This window comes from Aegilops tauschii, chromosome 4 (assembly GCF_002575655.3).
Source record: "Aegilops tauschii subsp. strangulata cultivar AL8/78 chromosome 4, Aet v6.0, whole genome shotgun sequence".
Lineage (NCBI taxonomy): Eukaryota > Viridiplantae > Streptophyta > Magnoliopsida > Poales > Poaceae > Aegilops > Aegilops tauschii.
Window position 1 is genome coordinate 199,687,222 of NC_053038.3, and position 7,798 is coordinate 199,695,019.

Sequence of the window (7,798 nt, forward strand, 5' to 3'; positions counted from 1 at the left end):
GGAAGAAGGGGGAAAAGGGATAGCAAAGCAACCGTGAGTACTCATCCAAAGTACTCGCAAGCATCAGATCTATACTAAGTATGCATTGGTATCAAAGGAAGGTATGTATCTGTGGACTGAACTACAGAATGCCAGAATAGAGGGGAAGGCCTAGCCTATCGAACACTAGCATCTTCAAGCAGCTCCAAGCATCTTGCAGCATTCAGAAGAGTATAAAATTGCAGTTTATATTTAAGAAACATGTTGTAGTATTAATGCCCACAGATCCTTCCTCGACTCCCTGCAAGAAAGCAATCTTGGAGCCACCTATCCATCACATATCTCAAGTATCTATTTCTAGTTGTAATAGACCAGGATACAAGTCTGAACGTCCATTACCGTGGACACGGTATTCGAATAGATAACTTCCCTACAGGTGTGCACCACATTACCCAACACACTTGATTACTCTGGCTGGAGACACTTTTTTGAGTCAATGCCCGACCTCGGAAGATCAACGCGTCGCAGCCCTACCTAGGCTCTGCAGAGAGGTCCCCGCCAATCTACATCCTAAGCACTCCGGGGTCTTGGGCACATCGCCCGTTGCATTCAGGGCGGGTCTAGGCTCCACCTCTACATGGATGGTGCCGGCCCAGCCGTGTCGCAATGCTGAACTGGACGTCTGACAAAGCTTCGGCTGATACTGCGATGCCGAGTGCCCATAACTATTCCCGCGTGGTGGTTAGTGCATAAAGGCCAGTGGCCAACTCAGAACAAATACCCAAATCCTTAGTGTGTTAGGAGCTCGCGAAGACGAGCAAAGACTCACGATCAATGTGACCCCATCACCCCGTCTCGTGGACTTACGGTAAGGGCCCAGAATGCCCGGCCGTGCCACGTAATTATCTCGCGGGTGCTCTCCGGGCCCGCCCGACTTTCACATCAACCCGCGGGTACCCCTCAGGGCCGACCCGACTTTAACAAAGGTCTGAAGTAAAGCCAGGGTAACCGTGTGTCCAAAACATCAAGGGGGAAAACCCGAGGAATCACCCTCGAGGGACTCCACTCGATGTAATCGTCAAGCTGAACTTAGGAGGAATCACCCTCGAGGTTCACACTTGAGGTGTTGGACGATAGAGTCGTATCAGGAGTGGTGAAGGAGGAATCACCCTCGATGACCACGACCGAATAGCTACACTACAGAGTTTTCATCAGGAGTGTGTTACGAGGTATCACCCTCGGCACTCGATAGTAGCTCTGCAGAGTCGAGCAACAAAAGGGGCGTGATGTGATGTGAGGTGTCAGGCTCTGGTCGTCGATCACGTTGATCGAGTCGTCGATAATGAAGCAGGGGCAACAAGGACAAGGTGGGGGTCACTGATGGATCACTAACCAACCTATACTAAGCAGTTTATGATAAGCAGGTAGGTAATAATAGCAGGTACAAAAGTAGGCTATGCATCAGAATAGGAGCAATCAATTACAGTAGCAAAATCTAATGCAAGCAAGAGAGAAAATGGAATGGGCGATATCGGGATGATCAAAGGGGGGGCTTGCCTGGAAGCTCCGCTGAAAAGGACGAAGAGTCGCCGGTGACGTAGTCGATCACAGTGGCATCAGCATCGGTCTCGGGGTCTACCAAAGAGAAGAGGGGGAAGAAACAGTAAATACAAGTAAATAGATGCATGACAAGTCAACATGCAGAGCTAGGGGTGTTCTAATGCAGGGCTACACGATACCGGCGAAGGAGGGGGCATCCGAGAATGTTTTCTGGAAGTATGGCATTATCAGACAGATGAAACGGAGGGGGACAGTTGCAGGTTTGCTATGCTAGGGGCACGTGGCAAACGAACGGACTGCGTATGCAGATTCGTCTCGTCTTTCTAAGAAACTTTCATGTGCAAAGTATTTTCATCCGACATACGGTTAATTTTATAAGAATTTTTGAAGTTTAAAACATTTTCTAATTATTAATTATTAAATTAATTGGAATTTCAACAGTGGCATATTCTTTTATTCCTAACAACAGCTAACCATTGAGTATGATAGGTGGGGTCCAGAGGCTGAGTCAGCATGCACAGTCAGCAAGTCAAAGGTCAATGTTGACCAGTCAATAGGGGGTGGGACCCAGGTGTCATAGGGTGCTTTTTTAATAGGAGTTTTAATTAGCTAGTTAATATAATTTAGATGGGGTCCACATGTAAATGTTAGAGGGGGTAATTAAACTATTACCTAATTAAACTAAACTTAATGGCCTTGGGCCCACGTGTCAGTGGCAGAGCGGGGTGGTGGTGTTAGCTTAGCGGGGGGTTATCCCCACTAATCAACAGGAGGTCGGCCGGCTCACGCGACAGAAGCCATGGCCTAGTGTGCCACAGGCGATGGTGGGCGAGCAGGCGGCGCGAGAGGCCAAGGAAGAAGAAGGAGGGGGGCTCTCTCCCCCTCTCTCCCAGGGGTGCCGAAACGTCGCCAGGGCAATCATCATGTGACGACGGTCTACTCCAACAACTCCGTCATCTTCACTAACAACTCCATCACCTTCTCCCATCTATATTGATGCGGAGCATCCTATGGACATCACCATGTCAAGAGTTCGTTTGTGATGAGGACATCAATACCATTGTTACACCCACAGCCCCTGCTGCTATACATACTGGACCAATTACTAGAGCTCGCGCACGCCAATTAAATTACCAGGTACTTTCGTTGCTTGGTAATGATTCTAATGTTCATGAGAATATGATGCTGCCTAAATTGGATACATTTGTTTTGCTTACAAATGAAGGGCCTAGCTTTGAGAAGGATGAACATTGGAGCAAGAACAAGCATGGAGATGATGGCATGCGCATGGGGGACAAGAACGGAGTTACAAGTGATGATTTCAGGACATTGAAGCCACCATAATGCGTGCATGAAGCCTTGGACGAAATATACAAGATGCTACTTCATAACTTTCGTCCAGAGGCTATTCTAGGTGCTGCGTCACCTTATTATTGGGCCAGGCCCATGTAATTTTGAAATACTTGAGTATAGGCTATTTTTAGAGTCCGTATGTGTGGGGAAACAAGAGATAGGGTTGGTTTCGGACCCCTGCCCCAAGGGCCACGAAATTCCCCCCTCTTCCTCCATATATACAGCCCTTAGGGCGCCGTTTAGACTTTGGGTTTTGTTTAGATTAAAAGTTCGCATAGCTGCAACTTCGCGTACTTCGTTTGTGTTCAACGACCAGACAAAGGCGTCACAGAACCCCACCTTGATCAATAAAGCTTTCATCTTATATTCGCAATATCCAGATTGCAATCTCAGTTTCTTGCTTGTTCTTCGTTTGCTCGCAGGAAACAGACCCTCGTGGTCAGGTTGATCGTGCTCCGGCGTGGTCAATAACCTCTCGGAGTTGGTTTAGCGATTGCTAAGGCGCGACGTCATCGCACGTTCGTAGTCAGATCGTCAAAGTCGACTTCCACCAAAGCGATATCCATCATCTCATCGAAAGACGGGACACCTTTGCCTCTATCAGTTTGGCAAGTGACACGTGCGACATCTACTTCACATACACAAAGGTGAATCATCTCCTTTACACGTGCTCACTTGACCCCTTCGAAGATGGTATACTACTTGACACTTCTCCCGTGTGCATGCATAGGTATTGTCGGAGCTTCACGGATGCTGAGGAGGAGTGCAAGCGCCAAGGAACAACTACACCATCCGCGAGGGAAGCCTGGAAGCGACGACGGAAGAAGATGGAGCTGCTGAAGCTACAGCGGCCGGACATCCGGCGCCTGTGCAGCCGCCAAGGAGCTGCACCAATAGACGGCCAACAGCATCAGCGGCCGGACATCCGGCACCAGCCCCGGACATCCGGCGCCTCGCCAAAGCCCGCACATCCGGCCCTTCCCCCGGAAATCCGGCATCGACGACAGAAAGCACCCGAAGTTTGGCCACTTCAGCCCGGACATCCGGCCCGAGCCCCGGACATCCAGCGCCTCGCGAAGCCCCGGACATCCGGCCCCCAGCCCGGACATCCGGCGCCTGCCTGCGCGCAGCCACGGGCCAAAGGCCCATGTATCTCTCTTTCCCACTTACCCCTTCGTGGCTTAGACTATATATACTACTCCCCCTCCTCCTAGTTAGGGTTAGCAAAGGATTAGCTCATTTATAGAGATAGAGCTTTGCTCATCCATATCGGATCTACTCCATGAGAGAGACCGCGGCCCCTCTACGGAGACGATCCACCTTGGATTCAAGACCTCCTCACGGAGAAGACCCCCATCAAGACCTCCTCACGGAGAAGAACCGGTTACCCTTTGTATCGTCCTTTGTTGGACTTGGATCTTGTATCTTACCTTTGTGTTCATCGATCTAGCGCATGTGTGATCTATTCTTGTTGGTTGAGTGATTTTTCTCGTGTTTACCTCGTCTATCCCCTCGTGTTCATCACGTTCTTCGTAGGGATCCGCTCCTTTCGTGAAAGATCGGCCATCTTGGGTTCCACCCTACATCATCTTGGATCAGAGCCAGCTTGTCTCATGATATCATCTTGTATCATGAGCCACGTTGATCACGATTTCGGAGCCTCCCCGTTGTGTTTTCTAGCCTAGTTTTCTTGATTTCTTTCCCAATTTCGAAAAATCCCCACCAAAAATAGCCCTAATTTTTTTTGTGATTTGTTGGTTTGATGATGTTTTGTTGATTTTGATCCATGAATTTGCTTTGTTACTAGTGGATCTAGCTTTCCCCCAAATTTCCTCACTTTCCATCCACGAAATCTCTCCAATTTTGCCCTTGAAATCATCAATTTCCGCCCCCAAAATCGAGTTCCTCGAGTTCATCCTCGGATTTGGGGCCCGGACATCCGGCCCGTAGCCCCGGACATCTGCCCCCCCGGACATCTGGCCCGTGCCCCGGACATCCGGCTCCTGGAGCGCATTTTCGCGCGTGGTTCTGGACATCAAGTCCCGGAAATCCGGCCAAAGCCCCGGATGTCCGACCCCTGTACATTTCAGCTTTTCTGTTTCACCGTTTTGTGCATAACTTCCACATCCGGAGTCCGATTTTCGCGTTCTTTAGCTCGTTGAGTAGCTATTGACATCCTCTACCCCTCTAGATAGGTCCCATCACCATTTGACTCCATAAAATTTTGACAACTTTGGCATCTTTGCCTAGGGCTTCCACCACAACTTCCGCATTGCCACCACCGACTTCCGCAACCTAACCAATTTTGTTCCCCTTAGCATTTGTGGTTGTTTGAGTTGTGATTCGAGTCTCCTAAGGTGTTTCGGCTACTTAGGGACGGTTGCTTCTTCATCAACCACCACCATAACTTCCGCATAGGCTTACCCACCATACACTTCCACCAACCCAACTTAACCCAATTTTGTTTGTGTTGTGAGTTGTGTCTCCTAAGGTGTTTCGGCTACTTAGGGACCGTGTTTCGAACTCCGACACCGTGTATAGTCCATCCACTTTACCCTCGACTTCCGCGTTACGTCTCAAAACCCATCATTGCATTTCCGCAATCCCATTGAGCTTCCGCAAAACCACCACCGCTTACACTACCACCGTTTGACTTTTGTCCTTGAGATTTTGAGTTGTGGTTTTTTTCCGTTTCCTAAGGTGTTTCGGCTACTTAGGGACGAGTCTCATCATCTTGGTATCTACATCAAGAACACCGCCACTCATCATCGCCAAGGACGGTAACCTCGACGACACCTTTGTATATTTTCCTTGCAATTGCATTGATAACCCCTAGCCCATTTTGCGTCACTTGCCTATCGAGACTAGCCATTTGGGTATTGCCGGCAACGTTACTTGTGCACATTAGTGATCGACACCTCCCATTGCATACATACCATACCATATTGGTATCATATCATCTCTTGTGTCACAAGTTTGTTCCCGCATACACACTATTGCTATCTTGGTTTGTGCATTTTGCAAAGTGGCCATACATACCAAAATAATAATAATAAGCTTTTAAGCAAAAGAGAAGAGCAAAGAAGCTTGTAAGCAAGTGCCATAGCATCATACCACATTGCATAAGATTGTCATATCCGATCATCTTGGATCAAACACCGGGAACCATACATACATAGCATACTTGGGATAGAAAGTTTATCCATTTTGCATATCATAGGTTGTGCACAAGTGTCGTATCCGCCTATAGAGCAATCGTGCTAGCTTCTCTCTTGAGTTGTGCAACACGAGCGTTTTCCGTGGACTCCACATTTTGTGCTCATTCCTTGGTTGCACGACCCCATTTATCTATCCGTGTGTGTGTTTCCGTGTGCCATTCTTTGCTATTAGTCTACTTGTTTCACTTGCGAATTTGTGAATCTTTTTCAACATTATTGACTCTTGCTAACATTTTGCATCAAATTTTTTGTGCCACTATCCTCACCGAGCTCCACTATAAGCCTTACTTGTGTAGGTGTGAGAAACCGACAAGAATTGGTACCAATTGTGCTATTTCCTTGTTACACATTGAGTGATCATTGATCCATCTTCAACATCGGTCAAGGTACATTTGGTATCGTTCTTCTCTTTCCCCCAGTCACATTTGCTCGAGTCTTGTGATGGATAGGCAAGGTATTTCACCTTCGGTCTACAACAACAACGACAAGTTCGATGCCACGAACAACAACTTCGACGGCAAGATGCAAACTCAAATGGAGGAGATCCAATCCCTCATCAAATCCTACAAGCGATCTTCCTCATCTTCGAGAAGACGCTCAAGAGCACATGCCTCCGAGCTACCATCTCCGGCAAGGTCACATCGGCATCGACACCATCACCACCACGAACGTGAAGGTCAAGAGCTCTACACCAACAACCGCTCAATGACTTCACCATCTCCTTTGGCATCTTCGCCAAGCGTCTTCAAGGCATCTTCGCCTACGGATATACGGCATCTTCGCCAACAAGCACCTCAAGACTACGCTCAAGAGAAGCTCCCCAAGCTCAAGTCCACGACTTCCACGAGCTACTACGACCTCGACACCGACCATGAGATTCCTTTCTATGGGACTCAAGAACCCGAGGAGTATCTCGAGTGGGAGCACCTAATGGATGACTACCTCAAGCTACATCAAGTTCCTCCCGAAGATCAAGTGAAGTGCGTCACAAGAAACTTCCATGACTACGCCTCGACATGGTGGCTTCACACACCTTCGGAAACCTACAACATGAGTTGGCCCAAGACGAAGAAAGCTTTGCGGCGAGAATTTGTGCCTCCAACCTACACGGAACAACTTCTATGCCAATTGGAGAACACCAACCAAGGATCCAAGTCCATCGACGCGTACTTCAAGGAGATGAAGATTGCCTTGCGACGAGCCGACGTGGACGACCCCATGTCAATGAAGTTCCACTTCATGATGGGATTGAACAACTACATCTCCAAGACTATCTTCCTCGAGAACTACAAGTCCCTCGACGACTACTACATTGGTGCTCTCAAGGCGGAACAAGAACTCATGAAGGCCAAGTTTTCTCCACCCCAAGCACACTTCTCAAAGACCAAACTCAAAGACAAGCATGAGGCTAGTACCACCAAGATGTCCAAGCCGAACGAGCTCCAAGACGATGCTCCCAAGTTCGACTTCACCGCCATCCCTCTTTGTGGCATTGATGATGCCGAGTCATCCACGACTCTTTTTCAAGATGGTGCGGCGACGAGTACGACTACGGAGACCTTCAAGGACCAAGCTTTTGAGGCAAGCGACATCGTGACGAGCAAGGATGATGCTTCCATCTTAGGAGGCGAGAGTGATGACGTGCCATCTTCGGCCTTCATCCACGGCGACGGCGATGAGATGGTTGA